The sequence below is a fragment of the Talpa occidentalis genome, unplaced genomic scaffold (genome assembly GCF_014898055.3).
Source record: "Talpa occidentalis isolate TD23 unplaced genomic scaffold, MPIMG_talOcc4v2.1 talOcc4.13, whole genome shotgun sequence".
NCBI lineage: Eukaryota > Metazoa > Chordata > Mammalia > Eulipotyphla > Talpidae > Talpa > Talpa occidentalis.
The window spans coordinates 27,336,331-27,352,977 of NW_023601322.1; the positions used below are offsets into that span (position 1 = coordinate 27,336,331).

A 16,647-nucleotide genomic window follows, 5' to 3' on the forward strand; every position below is an offset into this window, starting at 1 on the left:
AGCTTTAATAGCATGCAAAGACTGTTTCTTTACAACTTCATCTCCAAATATTTCAGTTATTGACATCACAAAATCACATCTTTATGCATTGTATGTGCAAAAAAGATAAATGAACAATTGTTTTGGGCCTCCCTGGTGACGCAGGCGGTTGAGCACCGCACTGTGAAGCTGTCCGCAGCCTCTACAGTGCAGGTTCCATCCCGGCTGGCCTGCAAGAATCCCGCATGGCGCAGCAGACCTCTCCTGTTTTGCCCGCTGCTCCCCTCAGCAGTGTAATTCGTCAGGCTGCCTGTTCTGTTCCCCACTCTGTCTCTGGTGAATCCTCTCACCCTTCCACACATCTGGCCTGTCCCCCAGTTCTTGCATAAAAATAAATATATCTTAAAAAATACATATGAACAATTGTTTTTAATGTATTAGTTCTCTTAATTGTGTAGAAAAATCAGAATATGCAATTACAGACACATTACATTAATACTAGCTTTTATACTAATGTTTTTGTCAAGAACATATCAGCCTTGGGCCTCCCCGGTGGCGCAGCAGGTTGAGTACAGCGCTGTGAGGCTGTCTGCAGCCTCTGCAGCAGGGGTTGGATTCCTGGCTGGCCAGGGAGATTCCCATCTGGCGCAACAGACATCTCCTGTAGCACCCACTGCTCCTCTCAACAGAGTATTTCAGTCTGTCTGCCTGTTCTGCTCCCTGCTCTGTCTCTCATGAGTCCTTTCACCCTCCTGTGCCTTTGGCCTGTACCCCAGCTATTGTATAAATAAAAACTAAATCTTAAAAAAAAGAATATATCAGCCTTTTAGATCATATAAAAAAGTAGATTTACAAAGCATTGTTATACTATTATTAGTTTTTATAACTGCCCATCTATTTATCTTTTCTCAGTTTTTTATTTTTTTTATAGACTTCAAGTTACTTTCAAAGATCCTTTGATTTCAACCTGCAGGAATTTCTTTCACAAAAGGCAGATCTAGTTGGTAACAACTCCCTTAGCTTGTTGGTATCTGGGAATGTCTTGATTTCTCCCTTACTTGTCAAGGACAGCTTTGGCAAATATAGTATATTGTCAGTTTATTTATTTCAGCACTTCAAATATCAGAGCCCCCCAAAGTTTTTGATGAGAAATCTGTTGATAATCTTTCTAAGAATCCTCTGCATCTGATGAGTTATTTCTCTCTTGCTGCTTTAAAGATTTTCTCCTTGTTTTGGCTTTCTACTATTTGAATATATATCTCAGTGTGGATCTCTCTGTGTTCATCCTACTTGGAGTGTATTGAATTTTTTGGATGTTTATATTTAAGTCATCCATATAAATTAAAAAGTTTTCAGTATTATTTCTTCAAAGAATCTCTCTAACCCTTCCTCTCTCTATTTTTATACTGTAACTACCACAATGAGTATGTTGGTCCACTTGTTGGTGTCTCAAGGGTTACTTTGTTTCTGTTTACTTTTTCTTTACTCCTTATGCTTTCCATTCCTCAGACTCAAAAACTGCAAATGTTTTATCTTCAAATTTACTGATTCCTTCTCCTGAAAATTTTGAATCCCTTTCATGATTTTTTTCCATTTAAGTTACTATACTTTTTAGCATTAGATTGTTATTTAGTTTCTTTTCAGATTTTTATTAATATTTCTATATTTTCCACACTTTATTTTCTTTACTTTCTCACATCTTCCTTTAGTTATTTGAGCATCTTTAAAACAAAGTTTTAAAAGTCTTTGTTTGGTCTACCATTTAGTCTTTCTCAGGGACACTTAGCTTTTGGGAGAGAGAGAGAGAGAGATTGCATAGAGACATCATACATACATATATTGCATCATACAATATATATATATATATATTGCAATGAATGGCACATAATTTTCCTTCATTGTATGCCTTCAGTAAAAATTCAACATTTGATCCAATAACATGTTAACTCATACTCAGATTATCACCCTACTTTTAATTTCCTTGTTTTTAATCATTGTCAGCTATCACCATGCAGAGAATTGGTCTTAGATGTAAACCTAAGATTTTCTCCGGTCTTCTGTGAACCTGCACATTCCTCTGGCTATGTGTGTTGACTTCCTGATTTTTCTCATAGTTGGTTGTTTTTGAATGTACTACTATTTTCCCAAAAGGGGAAAAAAGAGAAAAACTAAGGAGAAAAAAAGTTGCCATCCTTTTAAATGTCTTTGAAATTGCTTTGACCTAAGGAGGGACTTGCAATAATAAGAGTGGAGTCCAAACCCAAGTCTGCGGCTTCTGTCTGTTCATCGTGTTCAGAAACAGTAACAAATAATCAGAATACAAACTGGTGATATTTAAAGGACAGTAGTTTTATTGCCTGCTCTGGCTACTGTTAGCTGTGCACAAGCTGCTCTAGGAACATATACACAGCTGCCTGCCATGGTGCTGAGATTGGGGAATCAGTAATTTCTTCTGAGATAAGAACTAAAATAACCACAAAATAACCACAATTTAGCACTGGAGGCTTCCTTCTTTTTTTTTAAGATTTATTTATTTATGCATACAAGAGCTGGGGTACAGACCAGAGATGCGGGAGGATGAGAGGATTCACCAGAGACAGAACAGGGAACAGAATAGGCAGACTGATGAAATACACTGCTGAGGGGAGCAGCGGGCTCCCCTCAACCAGATACTGCCACAGCTACTGGCTAACTGGTAAAAGAGAGTCTTACTGCTTAATACTGTGCTACATTCCCGAGGTCTTCATAAAGTCTTGAGTTTTTTCAAAGGAAATGTTAGACTTTAGACATTGGCATGAGTTAAATCAATTGAATATCTCATGAACTTCTGTCTTTGCTGGAAACCACAGCAAACTAAACACGATTGTCTTCCCATCCATAAACAATCAATACTGAGCTTAAGAAAATTATATAATTCAATTGGGGATGTAACCTCAAGAAATTCTAAGAGAATTCAGCGGAAACATTACAGCTTTATTATTTTATCAATAGTTTATCATTGTATTTCATAGATGGAGAATATTTGGTTTACATTCACATGAGCCATGAACTCATCCTTTTTTGAAATGAAAAATGTGATGACATATCTTTTTGGGTCTAACAGAAAAAAGAATGGAAATCTCTACGAGAAATTATTTTTTTTTTACATAATTCTAAACACATGACATTGAAACAGGCAAGTCAGTCAGTGTTTGTTGACACGATGGGCAGAGAAGGGGTTTTGAGAGAGGGACTTGATGGAGAGAGACAATGTCACTGAAAGAGGTGGTTGGAAAGCAGAGAAAATTAACTATGGTCTTTTTTAAAGTTAACAAAAAATGGGACTTAATACATATTGTACCCAATATCTAAAAGACAAAGATTCTCACCAGTAATCTTCCCCAGCATTCCGATTTCTCTGAGAACGCAACAGTATTTAGAATTACTCCAGTTGCAGAAATAACAAAAAAGTTTAGCAATCTGAAAAATATGTATATTTTCTAGATAAATGACAATGACCTCTTTAAAGTGCCCTGCTTCTTTTGAGAGAAGAGGAGAGAAAGACTACCTCCTCTATTGACTCTAAAAAATTACGCAAACATCACAGTTTAACTGTTGGTGATGTGTACTTAATCTTACAAGTGTGAGTTTCTATATAATAACAAAATGCTCTCAGGCTATATGACACAGCAAGGGGTTCCCTGTCTCCATATACTCCATGAGATGAGCAGTTATATTTTAGCATAGTTTGCTTCTGTAAAGGGCTCCTTTACAAGTATCAGACTGTTCATTATTACTTCAAATCTCTCTTTTTTTCCTTCTTGCTAATAGTTTAAACCACCCTGTATCTCCCCAGTCTTCTGGATATGCACAGACTTCTAAAGGGCTTTGATAAACAGATGGGATACCCAACTTTTTACCTTGTTTGTCTAATAAAATTAAATAAGTATAAATGAAAGTTTGATTTTTGTTATGCAAATTTTATGAATATTGGTTTTCTTTATAAATATCTCATGTTTTTATGGTAAAACTTTACAATAAGTTATAGATAACTGAAGTGTTTTTTATAAAAGAAAGAGAGTATGAAAGAGACAAGATTGTGATTGACAACATTTCCACTGTTAATGCTCTATTGTCCCCTTGTTAGCCCTTTTCTGCCCGAGTTCCTTCATACCATGTATTATCCTTCACAAGCTGTCTGAGTCTTTCATGTTATTCAGTAAACACAAAAATGGATATTTGAACTGTATACATAATGATTTGTGGAACAAAATGAAGTACCTAATAAAGTAGTTAAAGGGGAATGACCAATGGGTAGACCTTGAATCTTGTATCTGATTAAAATAGCTTTGAGACTTCAAACACAAGACTTACTTCTCTGAGATTTCTTTTGTCTGTACCTAGAATGAGAGACTGAATCATTTCTAAGGTCCTTACCAGCACTTGCATTCTACTCTTGAGATATAATCTCTGCTTTTATGTGAAATCCTCCAAAACCATCAAAGAATAATTAAGATCATGAATGATGCACATTCCAGCTTCATCAATACAACCTGATAATTTTTGAGGTTCATCCTCCAGATCCTGCCAGCCTAGAGAGCTTTATGGATTATAAACAGTGTCAGAATGGGTTTGGCAAATTTCTTTTGCTGCACTAAAGCATTGTGCTTACTGAGAAACTGAGTCTTGTCAAAGCAAATATGGGTTACCAAACTGCAGATGCACATCCACAGAGAAGGTGAGCTGGTACAGATCAGATGAGCACCAGAGTGAAAACTTACCCAAGCCACAGACCTATAGAAATGCAAAAGTAATTCTACTGACCTCTTTTTCTTCCCTCTGTAACAATGTTGGCTTACTCCATTGTGATCTGTGTGTAACCTGGGGTCAGGAGAAAAAAATATAGAAGGAAAGTTCTTCTCTCTCCACAAGTCCAAGTCGATTAAAACTGAATCATATATATCCAGGGCTGTCCCTTCGACAGTCAAGCCCCCAGGGATCGCCCTATAGACAAGTGAGTATCAACAGGGCTGCAGTGGATGATTTTCTGCAGCTCCGAGTGTTTGCAGTCCAAGGTAAACTGAGAAGTGGAGTTTTATCCAAGGCACAGTGTAGAGAAAACCAAAGCCAAGGCTTCAAAATGCCTGGATTTCATGTTCTATATCCACAGAAACTGAGGCAGTCTTGAAGATTTGGAGACAGACAAAATGGGTTGAATTTAATTCTTGTGTTTGCAAACTGTTCTACTACAAATTATTGAATTAGGTGTGTCTTTTTCCTCATATGTAAAATACTGACTTTTTTTTTTTATTGCCATTGGAAGATAGGGCAGCTCAAGATAATGTCTGCAAAACTCTTGAAGATAGTGTTCAGGACATGGTTGTTCTGGATGCCAATGAATACAGACATTAATTTGTTGTGCCTCTATTTTCTAAAATCGAGATAATAATAGATAACACCTTATAAATTTTTGAGGAAGACAAGTAAGTTAACCCTTATATAGAGCTTGGAGCAATGCACATTACACAATTTCTACAATGTCAGCCATCATGATCAGTATTGATATCATTGTAATAATGGCAGAGCAGAGGAAGGATAAGGGGCTCTAATAGTCATAATTACTTTATCTTACTTTATCTTCTCCTCCATACAGAGAACTTTTTGATTGCTCATTCCTCAGGAAGACACCTATGTTCAAATTATTTCTGTTAGATTACTATCCATAGATCAGTGATTTTTGGGTTTTTTTCCCCCTCTTTTCAAACTACCTATTAAAATGAAAAATGAGAAAGACAAAACCATGGAAGTATCTATCACCTCCCCTTATGGAAAGTCTAAATTCCCAATGTTCCCCATTTTGTCCAGTACCATTACCATTATTACCACCACAGCCTAAAGTTACTTTCAAAAACATTGACAAATATCTTGTTATCTTGAACTTATAACAAAGAGAACTGTAAAAATTTAGTTATCCAAACAAAGACAGTGCTACTTTCATGGAAGAACTAAAGGAATAATGGTAATGTGAGTCTTAGAGTGTCATGATATATTGAACCAGCAATTTATTCTGAAAAGTCCTCTTTAGTTCAGATGGCTTATAAAAAAGTTCCCTTTCTTGTCTGAATTGTCATTAATGGACTCTGAAAAGAAACTGCTGTTGTAAAGCTTATTACAGTCCCATAATGAGTTGGAGGCACATTTTATGAAGAGTAGTATCCCACTACTGCATTCCCTAGTGGTTCAATCATCAGCAACAAAGAGGATGATTATAAGCGTAACTGTAGCTTCTCTACGAGGAAAATAATACTATCTATTTAATCATCCTGTTGGAGAGTTTGAAAAAAAAATGACAAGTATATAGAATACTAAAGAAATAAAAAGGAAAAAATGGCACCAGAAAAAAACAATTGTACACAAAGCAAAATAGATAGAATACTGGTTTGCTACTTGGTTCAACACTATTTAATAATGATAATGAATTAAGTAATAAAAAATAGACATATTTGTTTATATAACTCTATTGAAAAGGATAGGGGCTGAATAGGGACATTAAGTAAGAGGGCAAAGTACCTGATTTCTGTGGAGAAAATATAAATATATGATATGCAAAACTGGTAAATCTAAAAGCCACAAGGTGAGTGCTAAAAATTATTGAGATAATTACCCGGAGAAGTCATTGAAAATTGCATATAGATGTCCTCTGGGAGTGGAACTGGGTAGATATGGGAGAAGAAATGTTAGATTTAATTATGCTTTATAGTCCAATTTAAGTTTTATAAATCTTTGTTTGACTAGAAATAAAAATTAAATTTTTAAAAATAGAAGTAGGCCTGGGATTGATTTCTGGAATATTCCTGCCATTAGAGGTCAGACAATAAACCAGGAACCAACAAATGGGAGCTAACAGTGTTTGCCAGTGTATGTCCAGGGTCTATGACATCACCAAGTCAAGGAGAAAAAAAAAAGTTCCAATAATAAAATAGTGGGAGCCATATATAAGCCTGCTGAAATTGTAAATATGGCCAGAAATTTGCTCCTTGAACTTGTCATGATGGAATATGTTACTAATATTGACTAGTCAACTTTGGTTGCAACTGAGTTCAAAAGAAGTAGTTTATGCATGGTATTGGAACAAGAACAGACATACAGACCAATGGAATCGAATAGAAAATCCAGAAATAAACCCACAGATTTATGGTCAACTAATCTTTGACAAAGGAGCAAAGACTATGCATTGGAGCAAAGAAAGTTTGTTCAATAAATGGTGCTGGGAAAACTGGGTCGCTACATGCAAAAGAATGAAGCTTGACCACTACCTCACACCATACACAAAAATCAACTCAAAATGGATTAAAGAACTAGACATAAGACCTGAAACCATAAAATACATAGAAGGAAATATAGGCGAAACACTACGGGATTTGCACATCAAAGACATCTTTACAGACACATCACCCAAAGCAGTGATAGTGAAGACAAAGATAAACAGCTGGGACTACATCAAATTAAAGAGCTTCTGCACAGCAAAAGAGACAATAACAGGGCCTCCCCGGTGGCGCAGCGGTTGAGCGCTGGGTTGCGAAGCTGCGCGCGGCCTCTGTGGCGCCGGTTCGATCCCCAGCTGCTCCCCGGACACCGGAGGAGGGTCCCGCATGGCGCGCAGACCTCTCCTGCCGCCCGCTGCTCCCCTCAGCAGTGTACTTCGGTCCTTCTGCCTGCTCTGCTCCCCGCTCTGGCTCTGGTGAATTCTCTCACCCTCCCGCGCTTCTGACTGTACCCAGTGCATGTATAAACAAAACAAACAAACAAACCAGCAAACAAATAAATAAAAAGCATGCCTCTATTAAAAAAAAAAAAAAAGAGACAATAACAAAAACAAAGAGAAACCCCACCAACTGGGAGAACATTTTTGCACCCAACACTAATGATAAAGGACTGATCACAAAAATCTGCAAAGAGCTGATGAGACTCAGCAACAACAAAGAAAATAATCCAGTCAAAAAATGGGCAGAAGAGCTAAAAAGAAACTTCTCTGAAGAGGAAATGCAAATGGCCAACAGGCATATGAAAAAATGTTCAACATCACTTGTAATCAGGGAAATGCAAATCAAAACTACCATGAGATACCATCTCACACCAGTGAGAATGGCACATATTAAAAAAACTAGCAACAACAAATGTTGGCGAGGGTGTGGAGAAAAAGGAACTCTTCTGCACTGTTGGTGGGAGTGCAAACTGGTCCAACCACTATGGAGAGCTGTGTGGAGATTTCTGGACCTACTAAACATAGAGCTTCCATATGATCCAGCAATTCCACTCCTAGGTATTTACCCAAAGGACACAGAAACATCCATTCCAAAGAACACCTGCACCCCTATGTTTATAGCAGCACTGTTTACAATAGCTAAGCTTTGGAAACAACCCAAATGCCCAAAAATAGATGACTGGATCAAGAAGATGTGGTACATATATACCATGGAATATTACTCAGCATTCAAAAAAGATAAACACATGCAATTTGCAGCAGCATGGATGGAGCTGGAAGGGATCATGCTCAGTGAAATAAGCCAAAAAGAAAAAGAAAAATACCGGATGGTCTCACTCATAGCAGGAATCTAGAAAACTTAAATAAGGGACCAGGAAAATGAATATAAGAAAGTGAAAATCAAAATCAACAAAAAACTATGAACCAGAGACACTTTTTGGGGGGTGGGGGGTGGGAGGGGAAGGATTGGGGTCAGAATGGGGCATTTGCAATTGTATGGGGGAATATAAAAATAAAATTTATTATTAAAAAAAAATGAAGAAGTTTAAAGATAGATTGAGGAAATGGGTGTAATGATAGATTGAGGAAATGGGTGTAATGTAATGACCTTGAGCAGTCTGCCTCACCTTGCACAGGACATATGAATCTTGTGGTTGTAGGTATAAAAATGCTGCTATAACCAAGTACATAGCATAGTGTGGGTCCCTCACAACTTTCCTTAACACCAACCCCCTCTTTCCATAGCAGTTTAGGGTGTTATCTTAGTCAAGGTTGGGGTACCAAGAGAAGACCTCCAAGGATAAAACAGGAAGCTAAAATTGTGGACGTAAATTCTGATATCCCAGCATTCTGACTTTCTGTGATAAAGTAACCTCAGTTAACGATTCACAGTTACCCTAGAACTGTTTTTATAGGAAAAAGGCAACATGCTGCCTGTACATATTTTAGAAAATTGTAGATAAAATAATGGATTGACTCAGAGATGACAAACTAACATTCCTGAATAATTTCATATGGACACTCCGAAGAAGATGTTTAAATAGCAATTCAAATACTTATATGACCAGAATTGCTTTCCCAAAAGTTGAATTTTGCAAAATAATAATAATAATAATAACAACAACAACCTGTTGGGCTTGTTTGTAATTAGGTTTTTGAACTACACTTTTCTAGACTATATGCATATAGACATAATGAAGGTTTTCCAACACAGGATTATGACAGGGGCAATAGCCAGACTTTTCCATCTCCACAGAAAATAAATAATGGAGATGGTCCACCAAATAAGAGTCATTTTGTTTAAATGGAAATCTAGAGTGGGGTGTTGCTAGCTCTGGAGTGATGTAAGAATGGGGTAAGTATCCTAGCATGTCTTGCTTGGCTACAGAATGCTGAGACACCTGTAGAGATAGAGTGCTCTTGGTTAACAGAAATAAATTAGAGATGCTTTAGTAATGCTCAGGGAAGATTGGAAGAATGATGAAAAAGAAAAAAATAAACAGGGAAAAATGATCGATTGAATTAAGTGAAAATTTAAGTGACAAAGAGGAGTGGATGGAAGGAGAAGAAAGACATAAATACCTATTTTTGTCATCTGCTCATTTTCAGATGCTTCTTAATAATTGCCCAGCCTAAAATGTCCTCTTTGGGTTTTGCTGATAGTGTTCCTCTATTTTTAAATGTAAAAGTTCCCAATCATTTGAGGTTAATAGTCGGGGCATTAAATAGCATTAAATAAACACAAAGCTACATAGAAATTTCTGGTGAATGCTAAGGAACCTAAAATGTTATCAAAGAGGCTATATCTATTTATGAAATATCTCAAAAATAAAACTTTTTCATTGAATCAATGGTCTCACTGAAGATGTCAATATGAATACGCCAATACAATGCTAACAAACAGCTTAAAAGACTAGGTCACAATAAACTGATGAATCTAGAAGCTAGGAGCCAGGGCTGTGAGCTGAGACTGTGATTCCATCACTGATTGCTCTGGGCCTCCGGGTGGGTCATTTAACCTTGCCTGTCTTCAGATTTCCTATCACCAAAAAGGAAATTAAAACTGGAATTCATTCTCCTGGGTGGCGGCTTAAGAGCCAGAGAGCATCTTATCATCCTATTTATAATTGTAGACTCACAGAATTTTAGAGTTGGATGGGTCTTTAGCCACCACCAAATTAATCCCCTCATTTTACAGATGTTGGCACTGGGACTCAGCAAGGTGAAGCACATTGCTCAAGGTCAAGCCAGTGGGCACCTAACTCTTAGCCTTAGACCTACATCCCTGAATGCATCCTTTTCTCTTTTCTTCTTTATGCCCATCCAAATATCTGTGTTTATTTAAAATAATGTTTGAGAGCACAGGATCTTCTTGAGATATGTACCAATTACGTACTAATGATCATTTCACAAATACTATAGCTATTAGTGTCAGGTTTGATATTTGCCTAAAGATAGAAGATCCAAAGTTATAACCACGTTCTTAATATCTTGGTTTGAGGAGGAACAGGAACTGCCTTTTCATAGCAAATTATGTTTTAGGTTGTTTGCAACATGAAGATACATTGGTTTCTGATTGAGCACCCTCAGATTATTCTGCCTCTTCTGAAGACTGTCCCACTTAAGATGGTCAGAGAGGTTATGGGAGCCCAAGCTGAAAATGAAATAAAACAAATATATCCTGTGTCCTTTTCACAAGTGCACAGCATCACAATGCAAAAAAAAAAAAAAAAAAAAAAATTGAGGAAATTCTCGATGGCTTCCTTGCTCACACCCTGACTTCTGTTCAGGCCTTCCTTGATATCTTTTAAGGGCTTGAATGGGTGCAAATGTATGTTTCTACTGTTGGGATTTTATAGATTTTGAATAGCCAGCACCAGTCATTTCATCCCAAAGATCCCCCCCTTCCCATTTCTTGTAGAAGAAAGACATTACCAACTCCATTTCAGCGGCGCTTTGAGGAGATGGAATCAGACTTCCCTGCGAGCTCCCGGCTTTGTGCATGGCTTGCAAAGGTGCTTTCTGTAATGTATGGAGGGAACTGTTTCAAGTTTTTTTTTTTCCTTGCTGCTATAATTTTTATATCTCATTTTACCTCTGTAATTAAGACAGGTCTGGTAGGTATTTAAATTAGCCCAGCTTTCATCTCTATCACACATTCATTTCAAAACTTTTATGAATATTTAATAGAGGTTTTATAATTCATGGTGATATGATGAACAGCCTTTTGGCCGTTAAGTCAATTGACAGAAAAAAAAAAATCTCTCTCTTCAGGCAGAAATAATAACGATTCTATTTCTGTTCCTAGATTGGTGATTACACAGTCACCTGTTTTCACATTAAACTTTGATGATAAATTACTCAGCAACCATGATAATATCAGAAGTTTTACTGGCCAGAACAAATTGCCAGTAATTGCTTGCACGATAAAGAGAAAGCACTGCCTCTCTTTACCCCTGTGCTTCCCCCAGGGGGTTGTGGCTGCGACCCCATATCCAACCAGTGCCAATTTCCTTTATTTGTTCTTTACTTTTTTGTTTCCTTTCAAACCTCAATCTGTCTCCTCCTGGTAAGAATATATTAATATCCCCTTAGCATGGTGGCAGATTTGCCGGACTCACACATGCATACACACACACATGCGCACACACACACAGACAAAACATAGGCTGCATAAATACAGCTAACTTTCAGGTAAATTGCAGTTCAAACAGGTTCCTTTTCTATCCAACTCCTCACAGGACATATAGGCACCTTTTAAGAAATATTTGGGGAAATGCCTGCACATTAAAGTATGCATCAAATGATGCTGTTTCCAAAGCAACGGAGAGGTTCTGTTTCATTTAAATACATCAAAGGTTTAGGAAAAAAGTGTCTGATGATAATACCAAAATACATATCAGAGTACTATGAAATCTAAACTTAGTGCCAGCTGCAGGTAGCTGGGACATTCTGCCTTCAGTATTCATCTCAGCACCAACTTGCTACCATAAATGGTAAGAAATGGAGGAGTCACACTCCATCCTCCATCCCCCCTAAGTCTCCAAGGGGCTGGGAGGAGGCCCTCCCTATAGCATATTGGGGAACTGGACCGTCCCGCTAGGCTTTTATGTCCCTTGTAATGGGGTCACAGACTCCACTGTCTCCCTGGGGAGGTAATTCTGCTGCCTAATAGCTTCTACTCCAACAAACTTTTTCCCTGATATGCAGACAACTCCTCTCTGCTTATTTCCTTCTCAGTAATGCCCCTTTTACTAGCTTGCAAATTCCTCTTTGGGGGTTTACAGCCTGAAGACAGAGGCTGTGATACCATAGCTCTTAGCAGAAGCTTCACAGAGCTATACGCATTGCATTCTTTTTAATTTCACCTTCTGTCTTAGGGACCTTTATCTCTTCAGTCATTTTTCTGGCTCTTCTATGTACTATGTCCAATTTGTACAAATCTATTACTTGTTTGAATAATAAATTTGACTCTATAAGCTGAAATGCATCAATAACTATGATAATAAATACTCAGACACTCAGTCTGTCCACAGTGTGTACACACACAGTGTACTTACATTGGACTTTAAAATATTTACTACCCAAGGTTATGAACTATAAAAACATTCAAGTATCCTTGGTTTTGAGACAGGAGAGTCCTAGGACAAGTACAGGACAGGACTCAAGGGAAAATTTTTGTTGTTCCCATGGGCTGGTATATAAGAGGTTAAAAAAATCCTGATGACTCTGTGCCAAGATACCTGCTGCTTTAAATTTCCTTGGCCTATTGCTTTATTACTAAATTTTTCCAGCCTGGGCATTCTAGAATGATCACACTACAACTTCTAAAGTTGGCTGCTATGGCAAAAGGGGGAGGTACAGACCCAGAAAAGAAGATTCACAAACCTTGAGACCAGACCAGTCACATAGCTTGCATGAGGTGTTCATTGTGGAGATGGTGCTGAGCCCATGTGGTCTCAGAGCTGTAACTCATGGGTGCCCACAATAACTGGACTTTGGCCAAGTTCATTCCCCTTGCCTTATCAATGAATGAAGTTGAATCCCTTTGTTCTTAAGCCTCAGTCCTAAAACCTGTATAGGCTCCTAGCCCTAGAACTTCAGAGACTCTCATATCCAGAGAGGTCTCCCCAGAGATCACTTTCCTGGTTCTTTTACTCATCAATAAATATTCACTCCTGTCTGTCCTTTTCACTCTTCACCAAAGGGTCTCAAAAGTCCTTTCCCCCAGCTTGTGAACAGAGACCATTGGTCCAGCCTTCCAATTACCGGTAGGTGGAGCAGTGTACAGTGCTGGCTAGTGCTCGGCTTATGCACCTGTGTCATTGGAGGGTAGGATTGGATTGAGGGACCCGTAGATCCTCTCGCTTGTCCGGTGACAGTTTCATGTATGGAGAAAGCTGGATTGGCCATTCCCTGCTCCCACTCCTTCCAAACTTTCTTTGTGAGCTAGATTTTGGAAATCTGTCCCCCGGTGAGGGAGAGTTAACAACTACCTAACAGATCCAGATTCTGGTTATTGTCATGCAAATCTGCTTCTGTGAAAAGGCATTAAACATGAACACGTTCAGGTTGAATATTATTCAAAGTCCTATGTGGAAAAAAAAAGCAGGGGATTGTGAATACTTCCCTAGCTCTGGACAGAGGCCTCCCAGAGGGGCAGGAAGAGTCAAATGTTATCTAAATTTCAGATGAGGCCATTTTGGAAATGATGCCCTTTAGCTCTGCTGGGAGGGTGGCATTCACTATCAACATTTCCACACATTCCTTTCCCTCTCCTGTCAAAGGAAACCTCAGAGCTGAGCTACCAAAGTGGCATCATTCAAACAGGAACCCATAAACATCAACTGCCTCTGTTGCATAGCTTTTGATGTGTGAACAGTGTGTCATTGTGATGCTGGAAGGAGCCCAGCTCCCTCCTTCTTTATTGTGGGCTGCAGGGCCTAATAGGCATAAAATAACTGCCAACTGGGCCCATGTGCATTTTAGTGCTTTTAGATGCTGAATAATTTAAATAATTCTATTCCATTGAGGCGGGGTGGGCTTAAAAAAGCAAATGTTTACAGGGTGGTAGCTGTGAATAGGTAGCCAGTCCAGCACATGCTTGCACATGCACATAAAAATACACACATGCACTCACACACACACACACACACAGTCTTGCAGACAGAACAAAAGAAGTGAGAGAGCAGGACTTTCTATTATCATGTCTTCGCCTTAAATACACAGGCACTTTGCATTTGGTAATTCAGCTATTCCTTTTCCGTTGTGAACAACAAATACCCCAACACACACGCATGCATAACTGAAATGAACGTCTCATGATAGCTGTTATCTTTTTACTTAATTTTCAAGTTATGGAAAGGAAGTTAGTGTTGATAAAATTTTATCCTAAGCAGTTTTAAAGAATCTTCTGGCCTAAAATCATAGTCATCAGCTATTGCTTAGCATCATGATAACTGGTGGATCTTGTTCCTGAGGAAATGCATATATGATACTTCCAGTTTTGCTTTTGGGCCAAATTTTCTGGGAAGGGCTGTGTGTGTGTGTGTGTGTAGGTAGGTAGACACACAGAGATGTGATAAATCACAGTTCATCTCTCTACCAGAGATTGGTCAGAGCCTGCTAGATTGCTCAGAGTACTTGCTGCTCCAACTGGAACCAGAGACCCAGACCTTAGGGACCCCCAGCAGCCGCTGAAGCTTTGTAGAGACACAGATCCGAATACACTAGGAAACATTTCTGTAGGGTGTTCATAAATGCAGGTATCTAAATAAGTGTCCTTCAGGCAGCAGCCCAGGGATTATTACAATTGTATAAATTACAAATAACTAGAAAGGCTGTGGCATTCTGAATTCATCATAAATTGCAGCAACCCATAATAACTTAGGACCCTCCATTTTGAGTGCTCTGCCAGACATGGAACTTCACAGAGCGGCTCATTCAAAACTTACAGCAATCTATGGGGTAGGACTGAGCACCCACATTGCTGTGGAGGGTACCTAAGCTTGCAGGATTGCACCAAAGTCCCCAGCAATCAGCTGGCCAATATCCAGGTTCTGAGTCCAGACCTGACCGCACAGTCTCAGACACTGCATTCACATTATCTACCATGAAGGATGTAGCCTCAGAGTTTGCATTGGATTCTAAATTCAGACTCTGTGGGTCGCCAACATTAACAGCTGGAGGGAAGAACTGAGTCATTATTCAGATGTACAGTTGCTTTATATAGAGGCAGAATAGACTGGTTCTATGGCAGCATTTAAAGGTCTCTAGGGAGGACCCCTACTATTTCCCCAATGAGCTACGCCGCCTGCTTGTTAGTGCTGCATTCTTTCACAAGGACCAGCACCTTCCATCTCACAAGCACAGAGAAGGCTTAAAATAAAATCTCCCAGAGAGTTGTAGTACACCATCTGAAATACATACCTAAATTAGACGAGCTCCCTTCCTGGGACTAAGTTTGATCAGAGAATAGAAAAATATAGGGAAATGTGGGCTGATTGAAAGTCTCCCCTGAATTCTGGGACTCTAGAAATAAAAATATGAATTTACAATACTTTTTAGGCCAGACAAGCACTTGTAACTTGATGAATTAAATATGGGCTGTAAGTGCTGTATGGTGTGGGTAGGGCTAGGCCTTCCTTTTGCCCCAGGTTCCCACTGAGAGCACGGGAAACAATATCTCCATGTACCAAGGATATTTACCAGCTTCACTGGAAATGCCTTATGCTTACTTGGGGAACGTTTTATGGAACAAACTTTTGTATTTATTTCTCTGAGAGAAAATTCAAAATTAGAAGGAAACACAAAACCAGAAAGTTAATAAAGTTGTATCCCCGGCCTATATATAGCAACGACTGGCTGGGGCATATTTAAAAAAACATAGGCACATTTTAAGAAAATATGCTAGCTTGTTCTTCAAACAGAACTATGAAAACAAAGGAAAATAACCATAGCCCCACCACAGAAAGGACACCTGCGATCACACTGATATGATACACTCTGCAGAGGGAATGACTAATATTTGATAGACCAAAAAGAAATCTGAACAGATCTAGTTAAAAAAAAAAAAGCCTTAAATAAATTGGAGGGATCGTGGTAAGACATAAGAAAGAACTTATCGACTAATAAAGATCAAATATTGATTGAGCGAGGTGAGTAATCCATTGCCTAGAGATATTTTGAAACATAAATATGTCTGTTCAATTTCCTAATTGCACAACAGAATGATTCTTTTCTTCCTCAGAGACTTATAAAAAGGAAAGTCTTCAATTCATTAACCATTCTAACTATTTAACATCTACTTAGTGCTATTTTCCTAACATAGAATTAGTCATTTTAAAGCAATATTACTAGTATTTTCCATACACCAGTGGTCAAATCATGGAAAGTAGCTATTGTCAGGCACCTGGCTAATAAAT

The 16,647-nt window shown here is 38.4% G+C and overlaps 1 long non-coding RNA gene across 1 annotated transcript in view; it reads right to left on the minus strand.

Annotated features, from left to right (window-relative positions):
• Nucleotides 1–4,789: 4,789 nt before the first annotated feature.
• LOC119243791 (uncharacterized) overlaps nt 4,790–16,647 on the minus strand; it is a 55,483-nt gene continuing 43,625 nt past the window's right edge. Inside the window, exon 3 of the long non-coding RNA XR_005124824.2 lies at nt 4,790–4,839. This is a non-coding gene — a long non-coding RNA (uncharacterized LOC119243791). The remainder of the gene's footprint in view (nt 4,840–16,647) is intronic.